A 17,301-nucleotide genomic window follows, 5' to 3' on the forward strand; every position below is an offset into this window, starting at 1 on the left:
TTTTCCTTCCAATTCGCTCTCACTGACCTAAACGATTAGCGCAAATTTGCGATAAAAATAATTTGGACAACACGGGGACATGAAAGATTGGAGAGACTGAGGGGAATCCCATTGGTGAATCGAATTTATTAATATACTTCATTTCTGGGCTAAATTTACGTTATATGCTCAGTTTGGTTCAATGTTCGCTTTTTAGGAAGACCGGATGAACCTACCCATCAGTACTACAGTAACACAAGGGCATTTTTTACACACCATCCGACCATCCATCAATAATGTAAAACTAATTCGCGAATTCGCGCTCGAAGCCTTCAAAGAGGAAATGCTTGTTCAGGCGGTTTGGTCAACAGCATCGAATCCTTCCGATAATGACTTTCTTGCAACGATAGGTCATGAAATTGTTAAGCAATGCCTTGATTCGTGCGGAGAGATCAAAAAATGACTCAATGAATGGGTTCGCGACAAAAGGGGAAGATTCTTAAAGGCGCGGCATCTATAAGTCATGAGAAAAGTGGAGAAAATGTATAGATAGCTGGGGGAATAACTACGAATAACATATTTTTTAGCATTTCCACATAATACACTCATAATTCCGGTTTCATATTTACATATGTTACATTTGGAAATTATGTTATGTTTTGTTATGACTACTTTTATATTTTACTTGATGTTGAGCTAAATAATTTTGTCTAGATTTCGTATACATTTTAGCTTGAAGTAAAGTTTCCTTTTTTTTTTCTAAAGCTGGAAAATTAATCCATTTCAGGTTTTTTTTCACTTTGTCACATTTTTTCCAGGTTTTCATTATTCCTGTTCAGTTACGAAGCTCGTCTTTCTTATCAGAACAGAACAAATGAAAACAATATCTCCTTTGGGACTATCTGACAGCATAAACTGCGCTTACGGAATCCCTTTAATACGTTTTGATATTCTTCATTCGTTCGTTCCATCTCCTAGAAATTTATTTGACTGCAAAAATAGATGAGTAGTGAAATAATAAATTTAGAATTTAGAAGAAGAATTTAGAAAATAGAAATAATTGAATAAAGTAGCATTGTTAAGAATCGTGTAATAGGCATCTTGTGTTTTCTGCCTATAGGACCTTTTCACTTGCAAACAGATTCATGATCCTTTAATGACTTTTGAACTCATTTACCGCGGTTTATAAAATCCCTTTTCCGTCATGTCTCTTCTTCTACATCATGCACCTAGGTACTCAAAATCCATTCGAAACTTTGCCTGACTGGAAATCCTGACAAGCTTTATGGGCCACGATAACTTATGAATTTTCGCAAACAATTTTTCTTGATACACTTTTTGTAGAGTTCCAAATGTGATCTATAAATAGCTTAGCTGTTATTCTTTCATTCATTGTTTGAAAAAACCAACCAACCTCCAGCAAGACTGCTATCAGCAACATTTCTACTTACGCTTAGCTACGTTTAGCATTCGCTTTCCAGAGCTCAAGCGTCTGGTGAAGTGAACTTAGTTTCGATCTGCATAAAGTAAAAGATTGTAGGACTATAACATATATATTTAATTCATAAACCGGCAGTGATTCCTCATTGACTTAACTTTTCCAATCAACTTTCTCAGCCCAGGTGTCGCTGAAAACTCGTATGTATGGATTTTTTCACCTAATACTTTTTGATAGTACCAATAAACTGATTGAACACTTTTTTCGGCTCTAATTTGCCGATAAGCAAGTTTGTAAAAATATTTTTTGTGTTCAATTTATTTATTTTTTTTTATATTTTTAAACCGGTTTATATTTTTGAAAAATGAAACTAATTTGACAAAATTATCGTCAAAAGAAGATTCTGTTTCTTATACGTCCCACATATATAGTAAAAGCTAAATATTGAAGAATTTTGAATTACAGTACAATAGTGCAACGTATAATAATAATAATAATAAATAATTTTAGAAATCTAAAGTCTATAAAGAAACCGAAATCGGAGTGCAAAAGCAATACGAATTTTGATGTATATTTTTTGATAATCAGTAAATATTTATTTACTTATAATGACAGACAGCTCGCATCAAATTCGAATCTCTGCTAATAGGATAAAAATGAATAGAAAAACCCCATAGCGAAGAGTTTACTTGAGATAAGAAACTTGCAAATTTTTGCATTTGTTTTATATAATCGCGGTTTTGCGGACCTTAAAAAATTCAGCTGAATTTAGTTTAGAAAAAAAAAAAACAAAAAAAATAAAACATTTTGGCATGTGGTGCATGATTTCTTACATCATTTGTTTCACACCGCAATTATTGTTTGATATCCTCATTTGCAATGCTGCTATTAAAATTTTTATATATATATTTATAAAAAAAAAAGAAGCAATTTTAAGAATATTTCTTTTTCCCCCCCCGTCTACTACCATCAGTATGAGAGTAAGGATATGCTAGCTTAATCATTCCATTTGTAACATCGTTACATAGAGTAGCAAATTTAAAAAATCTTAATTTATTTAGGTATATCCGTCCGTCCGTCCTTCTATCCTGGAATAGTTCCTTCAAAGTAACCTTAAAGCTATAACTTGACCAGTAAAGTTTATAATTTTTGCTAATCGATAAGAATTGCAAAAGACATTGTCATGCTCGCAATAATTGATATATTGACAAAACTTTCAAACAAACTGATAGTAGCACAGTTACTAAAGTACATGTATGGCAAAGCTAGGTCGGCGGATCAACTGATGAGACAAACGAAAAAAACTTCAAGAGAAAAGAATAATGTGAAGGATAGCCGGACTTCGGTTTGAAACGAATGTAATTGTTTTTACTTGCTTTGTTCCACATACTAAGCGAATCCTAATATTAACATATATAACAAAAATAGTACAAAAAATATTTCAAAAAATATTTTTATTTTTTTATTTGTTTTTTTTTTTTCTTGAATGCAAAAATTGATAAGTTGGGGTTTTTGCAAATGATGTGATAACAAACCCGGGAGCAGAGTGTAGGAGCACAGAAGGCCGAGGTACGCATTGTGTGGTTTGGTTAGAAATTCTTTTCACTAAAAAAAAAAAAAAAAGAGAATAAAAACAAAAAGCTAATCACACAAAAAAAACTTACACACCCACACACTATCACATGCTTATTTTCATACATACATGGATCGGCGTACATATAAAGTGTTTTGAAATATCAATACTGTAAACAAGAACAAATTGTATAAAAAAGTGCTGACAGTGCTTCTATTAAGCCTAAGACGAATTGCGTATACCAGAGTTTTCTGTAAAAATACTAAAATTTTATTTAATTCTTATAATAAATAAATGTGAACTGAAGAAAGCAATAGTATTTCATGGTTACAAGAATTTATCCAATCGAGCATTAATCGATCATTTAAAGAATTTTGGCCCTTTGTCCTATCTAGAGTAGTGACCCTAAACTTTGCAAAAAAAAAAAAACATAATTTTTCGACCATACAATACATACACATTTTTCTGTTACGTACTGTTGAGCTGCTCGAATATTGTATGAAAAGACCACGCCGTGCCACGGCAGTAAGCAGCCGTTAAATCTGCTGCTTTTCTATGGACTAACCACTCGAATATAATGCAAGTCCATGCGGAACGCAAAAGGTTTTCTCGCAATTTGGATTAAACAAAGCACGCGGCGGAAACTGTTCTAAGTGCGGTTCGTGCTCTCAAAACGGAAGAAAAAATTGCTTCGGATTCTTCTGACGCCCGTGGAAGAAGAGAAAAGCAAGGGAAAAGATTAAGAATTACAGGTACACAGGAATGACAAGCATACCTTATACATTTCAAATGCAGGAAACTTTGAACCGACGCTATCAAGCTTGCTATAGAAGAAAAAAAGTTCCAATCTTTCAAGTTTCTCTCTATGGATATTGCAAAGCACACAACCTGCACCTGATCTGAGAACATGTATACAATGATAAATAACTACTTTCTTAAGCCATTACATGGGATTAGCAGTTAACTAAACATATGATTAAAACCAATCATTAATACTAAATACATATACAAAAGTGTCATAATTGGCGAAAGACGAAGAGCACGTGAAAATGAAACTTTGTCAAGTCAATACTAAGTCATATGCTAGACAATGCTTTAAAATTCTTACATGCCAGCAACAGCCCATGAGTTCTTACGCTAAATGAAACTCAAAATGCATTGTCTTTTTCGGAAAGGCGATCTAAAAATATTATAATTAAATCTGAAGCATAAAAAAAGCTCTTAAGCTTATTGTTTTTATATAAATTTATTGCCTTTACTGCATTATGGAGGAGCTCGTCAAAGTATCCAAAAAGTTAATTTAATAAGCGGTAAATCTATAAATTGACCAAAGATGGATAAGCAGGTGAATGTTGCTGGGAACCGCAATAAACAAAAGAGCTGAACAGCAAAGAGTTTCGAATTCTTAATCTCTACGAAAAGTGATTCCTCTTAACACCATGAACGATGTGAAGGTATTTAGCTTCGTTTTGTAATGATGCAAGAGATATTCCGGCGATGAATTCCTTTGAAGTTTGTATGACCTGATACTGTATGCGCTGACAGAACAGAAAACTAGACGAAATACTTATTCTATTCCATGTTATATCTTTTTGTTATATTGTGTGTGCACGATGCTATTCTCTATTATACTCTACCGTTCTTTACGGTTCCAATCTATTCTATGCCCAAGACATTAGGAATCTAATGCTTATGATCCTCAAAAAACATTGAGATATTGATAATAAGAACGCTTGTAACATATATTGAAATTCATTAACTTTATGTTTAATCACACCGACAAGCAAGCCATTAACATCAGCAATAACAAGTACTTGAATATCGCGGGAGATGGTTTGACAATTTTTGGGAACATTTTTTATGCAACAATATCGAGTGAGACGAACGAAAGTGTTTTGTTCCAAATCGTCGATCCGTGAAAGCACCTTTTTATGACTCCGACTTACTTACCTTTAATTGCGCTATACTATGATAAACTTAGTTTACTTCCAGGCTGATGGTGAGTAAGTGTAAAAACAATATTAAAAAAAAAATGAAAAAAAAAAAAAATTCTTTATATATTTTTGTTGATAAGAATTGTAATGAAATGAAATTTCCGCTTATTTTGTCATAAATTTTTGTACTGGTTTTTGTTCTTGTTATTGCAATTTTCATTTTCGAACAACAGAAGACGCGAAAGTGTGTGTTAAATATTTCGCAAACACACAACACAGCAAGAACAACATATCACAAATTTTAATTATGGTTGTTATTTAAAATAAAAATTGCACGCGTGTGTTTGTATATTTCTGTCATTGCATTGTAGCAATTTGGGTCATAATTGCTTACATGTCACATCGTTATCAATGACGATAAGACAAAGATAAAGCAACAGAAAGAGAAAGAGGAAGAGAGAGCGAGTGAGAGAGAGAGAGAGAGAGAGAGAGAGAGTGAGAGCGAGAGAGGTAAAGAGAATGAAAACATATCAGATGCAAATAGGCTGAACGGAAGAGAGCAGTAAATCTGCTGCAGAAATTCTAGTGAAAATGTGAAAAACCCAAACAACTGACTTTTCATCTTTTGTTTTGCTTAGGAAAATGCATTAAAAAAAAAACCAACAAAAATTTGCTCAGAATTTCCCAAAAAAAAAAAAAAATAAAAAAATAAAAAAAAAGAAAGAAGAAAAAAAACAAGTTCATTGCTTCACCTTGATTTGCTGGTTGTCGCGAAGTCATTCATAAGAGATTATTAAGTGTCGTGTGCTACTCAAACAATTTCTTCGTCGCTGCTATTGTAATTGCATTATAAGCATTTCACGAAGCGAGTAGCACAAGCACCAGCACCAGCACCAGCAGCGGCAGCATGGCAGCAGTTGCTTAGTAATGATGACGTTTAGATATTCGTCATTTTCATGATAATCTCTTGCTATACTTTTTTTTTTCATTTTTCACTAAATACTTATACATTTTATACGTTTGCATTGCTTTACACTAACTAATCAGGCATCTTCGAGTTAAATGTCCGTTGGGTCTGCGTTCGTTGATCATGTTTATCATCATATGATAATTGCAACTATTCACTGTCAGTCGATCACCTCTCTGTTTACATAGTAATACATACATTTATATTCATATATATATATATATATATATAAGTAGAAAAGTATACATACGTATATATATAAAAGAAACTTATTTATTGTAAATGTAAACAATTGCCAAGTTTCTTGAACTTGCGTCCTTAAGTACTTTGATGTAAATGCAAACACAAAGCGCGTTACATATGCACGTATGTAATATCAATTTAAATGAACTGCTGCGTGTTTTTTTTTTTTTTTTTTTTTGTGTACATACGAGAGGGAGATCCGAAATTGTTTAATTCTCTATAAATAATGGCTAATTGTATATGTTCGTTCGTTTGTTGGCTTATAATTGATTTCGCTTAAATACACAAGCACATCATTTGTTACTCTCAAGTAATACATACAGTTGGTTGGCGTATTTAAATTGAAGGACATTACAGAGTTCAAGGCGTTTTCAAGTCATATTTATCTGCTTATACAAAAATGAAGAGTTTTTAAATTTGAAAAAAATTTTATAAATAAAAACAATTATGTATGTTTATGAAAATTGTTAAATTTCATCATAATAAGAAGAAGATAGATTTTCTTTTAAACTACAATAGAAAAAAATTTTTATCAAAATCCCTACAAGTTGAATATATTGCCTGGTGTTTTTTTTTTTTAGACAACTACAATTTGAAATAAATTTTAAATTCTGTAGAAAAAAATAATCGACCATTTGCAGGTAGGTCAGTCTAATAAAATTAGATACGTGCTACATGCATTTTTGGGAATGCATTTGGGAAACACCTATTTAGATATATGTTTAAAACGCCGCCAAGCACCACTGCCACGTGTAAATATTTCTAATGGCAGTGTAATGTCGAAGTTGCTGTCGAAGCTCGTTTTATGACAAGTTCTTAACGGAAGAATTCTTCAGCGCTCACTCAGCCTGCCGTTTGTATTTCTGTTTAAATTTACTTACAGAGAGAATGAGGGATCACCGGATGGAAGGTGTCACGTGGGGATATCGAAATAAATAAACAGTAAAACAAGTTAAGAATATTCATCTAAAGTTCCAGGCACAAGCAAAAGGATAAATTTTTTTCGCAAGGAGGAGTAAGAGAACTTTGCGGAACGTTTTTTAAAGGTTGTTTTTTTTAAATGCTTTTTTTTCCGCGAGAAATTATATATTTTTCCTACTCTTTATAACACATAGAATCCCTTAAAGCTCATACTAGAATTGCTGCCCGAATTTGATTGCGCAGCGTGATCGTATCACTACTTCACTTATGATAATGAATAGTAGACAGCCACAGGATATTTCGCTCTATAACCATTAAATTAATGTCGATCTATTATTATTATTTTGATTAATTTGGTCAGAGAGAGTTCTAAGACTAAAGTCTTAAAGCGCTAGCACTTTAGGCTATCGGCTTTATTGAAAATATTATTGCAGTTGAGATTTGAGTCCACGATCATTGAGTTATTACTCGAGATTCATTGTTTACTCGGCCACTCAGACAAATATATTTCGATCTATCGTTCCAGCTTACACCTTAACTAAGATTGACTGCACTTTATCTCTTGAATTCAAGAAAAAAAGACCATTGATAATAATAGGGAGAAATATTTCGATTGATGTTTCATTATTATATTTTATTCATTGTCTCATCGACAGTTCTTTCTTAAATTCGTTAATAATTTCAGTTCATTGTAGATCTGGTATTGAAATCTCTACAATTTTATCCTTAAAACAGCCTTCTTTCCGAAATCGTATATAATATAATGTCAATTCATTATCGCTATATCCGACGATAACTGTTGTACATAAACGTATTCATCCTTTTTTTTTTTTTTTTTGCTTATAAATTTTCAATGAACGATTTCATTAATTAGTACAACAATTATCTGATCATATATACATATCATCGCAAGCGTTTATCATTATTTGCAATAGTGTAATAAAAAAATTTAATAGATTGATAAAGAAGTGTCTGTGTGACGATATGAATTTCATATTATATAAGCAACATGTTGATAAACAATAATTCAAATTAAATAATCATTTATTCATAAGAATGCAACGATCGTTGTACTAAAATGTATACTAATGCGTGCATACATTCATACTTACGTGAATTTAAAGATATATATGTGTGTGTGTATATGCGTTTGCGTATTGAATATGATAATCGAATTATTATTGTATGGAAACGAAAAAAAAAACCAAATGAAAATTTATTTAAATAACACACAAACATTGTTAAGCATTATTGCTAACAAAAATAAATAAAGTAAATACATAACTAATACATAACTATATATGTATAAATATTTGTGTTGGACGGATAGATCCCGGGGGGCGAGAGGGGTGGTGCTCTAGAGGTGCTCTATACAAAATATAAAAATATAATAATAACAATTTCATCTATTTTCGTTGCTGTTTACTGCAAGCAAAGTATTATTTTTTTTTCTTTATTAAAGTCTAATGTCTCTACAATATTTCCAAATACATGCTCTGCTCCTGTATTGACAATATAAATGCAAACTGATAGCCATTGTGTTGATTTAGTTGCTTCTTTTTTTTTTTCAAATAACTAAAAAAAAAAAAAAAAAAAAAGTAAATAATAATAAAAAAAAAATAAAAGAACCAAATTTAACAGTAGTAGTTAGCTGTTCTTCAAACAAGATAAATAAAGACAACAATTTGCTGAAATTTAATAACCTTGCAACAGACATAAACATATTTGTAGAATAAATAAACAGTTTCCGTTTTTCTTTGCAACGATTATGCAAAAAATGTTAAAAACAACGACTAAGACTAAGAACATCAAATAAAAAGCTATCCTAATCTCTAAAATGAATACAAAATAAAAAAAAAAAAAAAAAAAAGCAACATCAATACCTAAGAAACCTGTAAATACTATATAAATCTCTTAAACCTTCTAAACTCAACCAGTCAATAAGAGTAACACATTTAACAAACGGAAACAACTGTCTAGCATCAAAAAAATGCATATTTTTTCGCTCAGTTTACTATTATTATTATTATTATTATTATTTTGTTGTTGTTATTGTTGTTGATATTGCATCCATACGCGCCAAAGTTCCCATCCTCTCTACAAATGCGAGCGTGTATGCAAATAGATTTGTGAGTGTACGCGCGTGTATAGTATTGTCAAAACGTCAAAAGGAAGCTGTTATTCTACTCCAACTTCTAAAAATGCTACTCAGCGATAGTTAACTTAACAGCAACAACAACAACAACAACAACAACAACATCAAAAACAATAACAACACACATATAACAACTTAGAACACCAAAGCTACGCTAGGAAACGTCTATAGGTAAAACCTGGATAACAACTTATTTCACTTTTTCTATCACAAACACACATTTACATGCATATTACATGCTTCTCTTTTCCTTTACAAATTTATGTACATATATAGGTGTGTGTATATATATATATATATTTTTACATATATAAAAAAAATCGAAATATATATATATACGCATGTATATTTATATACGTATTTTGTTGTTGTTTCTTTTTTCCTGGCGGCATAAGGAAAAATCGTGCAATTCACCTGCTCTAACAATAATTTGCAATATGCAACTGCAGTTGCAACTGCATGCCAGCAAAAATATTCAAACGCAACCTACAATTCACGGTAATAGCAAATCCAACAACAACGAACCAATGAACGAACATATGAATGAAAGTCGTCGGCTCTCCATCTCTTTACCTAACCAGCACCAGCACCAGCACCGCATTCACGTTCACAGTAAAACGTTACCATGCTCTATGCCGCATATATACATATATATATATATATATATATATATACACATTTGCATCTGCTGTTGTTGAATTGCATGTTGCAGCTGTTTGGTAGCCAAACTTACAAAAAAAAAAAAAAAAAAAAAAAAAAAAAAATGTCTGCCTAGATATTCATAGTTTTTTATGTTTGTGTTTTTTTTTTTTTTAGCCTTTTCTTTTATCTCACTTAAGGTTGATTTTACATACAATCAGACATTCAGACACACATACCGAACTATTAATGCATGTTGATGTCTGCATCTGTGTATGTTATAGCAAAACAAAAAAAAAAAAATATATTTTTCTAGTTTTCTGCTGACACTGACTCCTTTCTTCATTGCGGCAGTAGCGGCAGCAGCAGCAACAGCAACAGCAGCTGCTGTATTGGGGGCTGAATGCATTTGCAACAAAAGTGCCATTTCTCTTACTGTTTGCTTTTTTTTTTTTTTTTCTTCATTTTGCATTTGTTACTGTTTTTATCGTTGTTTTTATTGTTGTTGCTGTTGTTTTTACTAGTGTGTAGTTGTTATTGAAGTGTTTCAACAACGTCTTTTCGCTTTTAACTTTATCTCAAACCCAACTGCGTTTTTTTTCTTTTATATATATATATATGTAAGAGTGTATGTATGTAGGTATATATATGTAGTAAGTAGTTGCATAAGTTGGTGCGTGCGTATGTGCATTAAGTTGATCGTGTGCACATGGTAACATTAAATTGCATTTGTATATACATATATATATATATATATATATATATATCTATGCTGTTGTATGTCGTTTTAGTGCATTGTAAGTACGAATATAGCTTGTAAGTAGGTTTGTTACTCTGTTTACAAGGTGTAGAATGACATTGGTAGCGCCAATCCATTCACATACACAATAGCTAGCAACCATTTCAGCCGCCAACGACAACAACAATCACAAACAGTAACAACATAAACATATAAGAAAGGTATTTTGTCTTTAAGAACACTTGTTGGTTGGTTGGTTAGATGATGGTTCGCTGAATAGTTAAAAGACTTTTGTTGAACGTTTTAAAGTCATGTTTCATTGTGGGCCAATTGTAATGTTACCAACAAATTTGTTAGATTTTGATAAAGTTATTGTTGTTGTTGTTACTGTTAATATGTTGTCGTTATTGTTGTTGTCAACGATGAGTTAACGATAATGTTGACAAAAATCTCTAGTAGCCAGGTGATGGCATTTTTTCATATGAAGTCTATAAAATAAAACAAAAGATTCTGTTTTGCATTTACTTACATTTAGTTAACTAAAATTTTAAAATTTATTTTTATTTATTTTACCTTCTTCTCAACTTAACATCAAAAATTTCCGCTTCAAAGATAAGATGACTCATTCTTCAATTTATTTTATTGAAAAATTTAATATTGTTATAAAAGATATACATATACATATATATATGTAAATTTTTATTTAAACGAATTTCATTTACAAAAACAAATTTCTGGCTTATATAGTTGCAAAAAAAAAAGAAAAGAATAACGCATAAATATCTTGATGAAGCTATTTAAAAGGACAGTTAAATGTCTGCAAGTAGCAATCGCTTATCACTAATTCATTCATTTCAATGAATGCGTAAGAAAATGGGAAATGGCGCACCACTACAATTAAATACTCTACACCACGTTACCGTCTTTCGTATAACGATTTTTCAAAATAAACCGTTATATGGGAAACATATGGAAAGTGTGGTATGATCCACACTACCTTCAATAGTTCGTCCTTGGGCCGAAATATGCCAGTGTAACAGAATTTAACGAAAATTTTGCGACCTGTAGATTGAACACAAGAAAACAACGCGGACAGACAAGTGAATAGTGAACCTATCTCAAAACGTTCTGGGTGTTGTGCACATTTGCAAAAGCAACCGGTATAGGATAGAAAGAATACAAATGCATTCCATCCCACGTAAAAAAACCTATCAGAATACTTTCATAAGTAAACGAATAAGACTTGAGGTTTTCCCATTAAAATTTAGGCTATTAAAGGATCGTGTTTACCTTATCATCTTATCAAGAAATGTGTGTGTGTGTGTGTGTGTGTGTGTGTGTGTGAGAGAGAGAGAGAGAGAGAGAGATACAAATGCAGATATTTTCACTTATTTTCATCAATCTTTTGTTTTATTTCCTCTTTCCAATATTGTGAAAATAGGCTCCACATACCCATAAAACTTATACAAAACCTCAAAATCGCTGTGCTTATAATAAGAAGGTTCAAATCTTCTCCCTTCTTCTGCATACGCAAAGTTATGTAGACCGAATTGTAAGCTCTTTCTATTTTGATATCGATTTTGTTTCTTATGATGATAGGAAAATCGACTAAAACTAGAATGTAGTAGGGAATGTTGATTAGTATTGGAAGCTAAATACAATAGGTATCAATAAAATGATTAACACATCATACGAATCATGTCTAGTCTCAACTATGACCATTTCATAACCTATGATCTATGATTATTTTATGGATTTTTTATTTTATTTCACACATAATTGTCTTGTTTTCTGTTACTTTAATTGTTTTTTGAACTTATCTCGAGTACTGTTGCAAGAAAAAATTTTGATTATTGTCGCGATTCTAATAGATAAAGCACAAGTAAAACACTTGCAGTAATGTGGAAATCAATTTCGATGGAAAATTTGTCTCCGTTGTGTACCGCAACGTCTCCTAAACATAAGATAAAAAATAGCTCCTCTAGTGGCAATGAATTTAATTTAATCATTACCTTATCCCGCTTTTCTATATATAACACTTTTGTATAAACATAGTCTCGCGTTCTCTGATCGTTGAGTTAAGCAAGACGTTCATGACATTTTTCTTTACAAATGAGTTTAGAATCGCAAAACTTTGATGATACGAAACCAATTACCATTAAGGCATAGCAGAGCGCGGATGAAAAGCATTAATCGCAATGAAAGCGATTAAGAAAAGGAAAGCCATTTGATAATTTTTAATTGATGATGGCTTCTTAAGTTAATATATATATTCCTTCTGCATTTCTTTCTTCCAATCTGTGTAAAAGCTAATATTGTTCTAGAGCTACTCACTGAGTCAAACAATCGACATTACTTGCCCACGAATAAGGCCACAAAAAATACCAAAAAATTAACTGAATCCATATATCGAAAATTTTGACATACTTTCGCCCACAATGTAGGCAGTTGCCTTTCACCGTCATCATCATCATCATCGCCTGTTTATAACAGTGCGGATACATAAATACGTCTTTTTTCATAGAACGCATTTTACTGGCTGGAGAGAGCTCTTTACTGCATATTAACTGACTGATAGGTATCGAGTAAATAAACTGTATCGAAAACTAAAAAATGCCTAAGGTCTTAAAGGATGAAAAGAAAAGGAAACGTGAAAAAGTATTTATATTAAAAATCCTTTTCATTTATATTTTAAGGTTGCGACGCGTCGCTATAATAACCACTTGGCGTACACAATTGTATTGTAAAGAGCCCAGCAAAGAAACCAATATTCATGGTTTAAATGTAGCAACAATAACAATAACAACAACAACAATAATAACAACAAAAATAGTAATAATTTCCATTTTCAGTTAAGTAAACAATATTCTGTTAGTGCCAGACCGCGGCAAAGTTAACACAAATGGAATTATTTTTAAACCAACTGCGAAAGTTATATAAAAAAGTTATATGACTGATAGCACAGTGACTTACACACGCAAAACACACATACACAAGGACAGCATTGCATATTTTTTTAACGCTTACGTAAAACGAAAACCGAATGCCAGCAAAGTGTATCGTGATTTTTTTAAAGCGTTTTCTCACTTCTTCATACCTCGAATACCCTAAGATTCGAAATAAATCAATTTTGTTATTCTGTATGGCGCGCCCCAAAACGATGAATCAACTCAAATTTAATCAATAAAAACTGGATCAATACGCAGAGTTTTGAAGCTTGAGCTGACAGAAATAGAAAAGCATTGCCAAGCTCTGTTGTGTGCATACTCTTCTTCTTATTGACTTTTTAAACCGAAATTTAAAAGTGAAGAATAGTTCCGAGCATATGCTCTTAAGCGTTATGGATAATATGTCCATAGACCAATGCTTAAAGATAAATAAATGTTTAACAAAAGTCATAAAATTTGTATAGAAATGTAGTCCTATTGAGATCAAGGTCATATTTTCGAATTATGAAAAGGTCGAATCACATATATATTTTTATATTATTGATGGGTGGATAAGCTTCGGTTGAATTCAAATATAACTTTTTTTTTTTTTTTTTTTTTGTTGATAATTTTCAGAGACATTTGAACATTTGTTTGTTAGCGATTTTTTAAGTATTTATTTACGAAAAATGTAAACAAAACAAAATATTTGGTTCTTAAAAATAAAAAAAAAAAGTTGCTTTAAATCGATACTTGAGAATATAATTTTCAATTATGTATATTGACTTGTTGTCCCCCCGTCGACGAGTTATAAATTTAAATATTGTTCTAAAAATCACATAATGAATTTCAATTGTTACTAAATAATAAACCGTAAAACATTTCCATTTGTAGTTTAGTTTTCATAAACGTTCATATCTACGAGTATAAAGTTCATTTAGTTTTTAGTTTCCTTTTATACATATATATGCTACACACATAGACCCAGCAAGACGTTAGTGGGGTCCTTAAAAGAATTTTGAAATGAAATAAAAAATTTCTCCTTTCCCTTTGCTTCAGGCATTTTATGGAGAAAAGACGCATCCTGGTGTAGAAATTATTAGCGAATCTACGCTTGAATTCAAGCGGAAGTAAAGCTTTAGAAAACTGTGATACCTCTAATGCCATTTTTCATTTCAATTTTCACCTGTCAACTCATTTGCATCGGGCAAATGGCGTCCAAGTCTTTGCTGGCACATACGCACTCTTTTTTTCGAAATTTTCCATAACCTCTTTGCAGAATTTCGTTGATGCAGCTTTGAATCTTTTCCCTTGGCCCTGACCTGTGACTTCAATTAACACCGAAAAAACAAGAAATTCAGCAAGAGTTACACGGGCGTCACAAGAGTAAAATCAATGTTTTATATGAAATTAGCGAACTGTGTCCGCCGAACTTTCATTATTTCTGAAATGATTGTTTAACGATGAAAACGCATTACTCTCCCGTGTAACGCTTCATTTTTACTAATCCTAAACTATCAGTTGTGAAAATGCCATTTTTTTTTTTTTTTTTTTTTTTTTTTTGGGAGGGAGGAAGGAGATGACAACACTTTACCTCACCAATGACAGCCAATTCAAATCTTACGTAAATTTTGGGGCATTCTATGTAATACGTACAAGTGGAAAGAACAGAAATTAAAAAATGGGATCAGTAGTGAATAGAGAAAAAACCTCAGAGCTATACCCTTTAACTCAAAAAGAAAACAAAAAACTTAATTACGATCTCTAGGCAGTTTTCAATACATTCAACCGGGGACAAATTAATATTTCCTTTGACGAAAATCGAGACGAGACAAATAGTGAAATCATACGTAAAACAAATGTTATTCGTAGGCTTATTGCTCGGCGGGTTGCGAATATTTTTGTACAAAATTGTACATAATTGAATTTTTAATCCGTACTTCGAAACCATAATAAGATAGGTATTGTTTTTCATCATGTCCACAACTAAGTTAAAATCCAATCTTATGTTAGGAAAACCTAAGTCGTCTTTCGAAGAAGAAGAAATGCTTTGTTAAGAATAGAATGCAGCAGCACAACTTGAATTTTAATTCAATAGATATTTTATTTATTAATTTATTTAAACAATTTTTTTATTCAAAATTTTTATTATTCAAAAAAATCAACTTTTTAATGACCACCGTAACAATGTTATATTTGAGAGAGTGTCCGAAGCAAACCTAACAAATGCATAAAAATAATTTGCGAAATTCAATCTTCAACTAAATTTTTTATTTGTATTCAGTTTACTTTTGTCGCTTTTTTCTACCGACCACCAAGGTAGCGAAAAGTATGATCAATTTTTTATTTCGTTTGTAACATTCATCCAGAATTCTATTTTATTTTAAACGATCAAGTAAAATTTTTTCTGTTCGAAAGGCTTATATCAAATATTAATTCTTAAATGTGCGATAACTTTTTAGCCAAAGATCTATCTAATGAATGATGGCAAGGCTCTCAGATATCAATTTGGTGCACAAAAAAAATCTAAACTAAACAAATCTAATCATCATTTGTTATACATAGGCTCATTATATAAAACTTCTCTGCTCTAGAGAGGTCAATTAGTACAAACGTATGGCACTCATACGTAATGTTGATCATAAAGATTTGTTTCATTACTTTTTCACAAAACTGGGCAATAAGTTCACCTTTCGGAGAGAAAAATAAGTTGTTGGGGGTATCTACGGTTCGTTTTAGGGTAACCATAACTTTTAATTTTTTTGCATTTCTATACTCGTATTTGTCTCTCATCTAATACAATTTTAGCAAAATAACAACAATAAAAAAAGTGTCGAATTTTTTTTTTGTTTTTTTTTTCGTATTTCGTTGTTCTAGAATTTCTTTAATTGACTTTTGTAGTTATTTTCTTTTATTTTATTATTTGTTTTTCTCCAGTTTTTGTCGTTTTCTTTCTTTTTTGTTTTTTTCTTCTGCTTGAAGCGTGACAAATTCTATTAGAGCTTCGTTAATAAAAATTAAAAAAAAAAAAAAAAAAAAAAAAAAAAAATAGAACAAGAACCCAAATGAATTTTTGCTTCAATAAAAACCAAATTGTTTTTTTTTTTTTCCATTTTCCTTTTTTTTTGCAATTTTGTTTATGAAATTTGATTTTAAGTATGCATATGCAATACATATGCATTTTGTGAAAATACGTGTTCGCGTTCGTTTATATATGCGTTATTTAAGAGATACAAATAAAACTTATCAATTTACTTTTTACATTCGTCATCAACATATAAGTTGAGCTCTCCGCTATTTTTGGTGATAAAAAAAATAAACAATATTTTGTGCACGTTGTACACTCTACAAGATTGGTGGTACATAGGATACCTCATACCTCGGATGTCTGCAACACCGTAAAGGACACTTCTTTTTTACATCGATCGATTTAAAATCACTTTTTGTATCGATATAAGCTTGTCTGTTTATCTATGTTGTTTTGTTGTGTTCAACCTACAGATGGCAATTTTTAACATATTTTGTTGAAATTTTGCACACTGACGTGTTTTAACCAAACGACAAACACTATTGAAAATGGTTCTAATCAAACCACTTTTTTGACCATTTGCCGTATATCACCTTATTTTGAAAAATCAAAAAATGAAAAACTATTGCACGGTGTAAGGTATTTAATGAGGAGGTGAGGTCGTCCTCCATTGTAGTCTCCTTTTTTTTGTTAATTTTAAAAAATTAAAATCGCAATGTATTCTTTTACTCATAAATAATTTAATGCAAATCAATAAA

The 17,301-nt window shown here is 31.3% G+C and overlaps 1 protein-coding gene across 10 annotated transcripts in view; it reads left to right on the forward strand.

Annotated features, from left to right (window-relative positions):
* The window catches only part of LOC119635146 (mushroom body large-type Kenyon cell-specific protein 1), a 125,515-nt gene that overhangs the window by 44,107 nt on the left and 64,107 nt on the right, over positions 1-17,301 (forward strand). The gene's annotated exons all lie outside the window — the stretch shown is intronic.

Source organism: Glossina fuscipes, unplaced genomic scaffold (assembly GCF_014805625.2).
Source record: "Glossina fuscipes isolate IAEA_lab_2018 unplaced genomic scaffold, Yale_Gfus_2 3, whole genome shotgun sequence".
NCBI classification, from domain to species: domain Eukaryota; kingdom Metazoa; phylum Arthropoda; class Insecta; order Diptera; family Glossinidae; genus Glossina; species Glossina fuscipes.